The 249-nt window shown below is 34.5% G+C and overlaps 1 protein-coding gene across 1 annotated transcript in view; it reads right to left on the minus strand.

The window, feature by feature from the left end:
* Positions 1-249, minus strand: part of LOC108694890 (vesicular integral-membrane protein VIP36) — a 3,743-nt gene that overhangs the window by 2,424 nt on the left and 1,070 nt on the right. The window lies entirely within an intron of this gene.

The following is a 249-nucleotide window of genomic DNA, read 5'->3' on the forward strand; positions in this document are numbered from 1 at the left end:
TAATTATTAATAATTATTAATAATTATTTGGAATAGAAGTTTAAGGAAATTGTAAGCAAATTTTGAAATTCTAGATTTTTTTAAATTTTCCCCTGACTTTTTCTGGTTTTCCAGGTCTGTAGCAATCCTAAATTAACACACACACACACACCATACATACACACCACACACACACACACACACATACACACACACACACACACACACACACACACACACACACACACACACACACACACACACACACAC

The sequence above is a fragment of the Atta colombica genome, unplaced genomic scaffold (genome assembly GCF_001594045.1).
Source record: "Atta colombica isolate Treedump-2 unplaced genomic scaffold, Acol1.0 scaffold125, whole genome shotgun sequence".
In the NCBI taxonomy this organism is placed as follows: domain Eukaryota; kingdom Metazoa; phylum Arthropoda; class Insecta; order Hymenoptera; family Formicidae; genus Atta; species Atta colombica.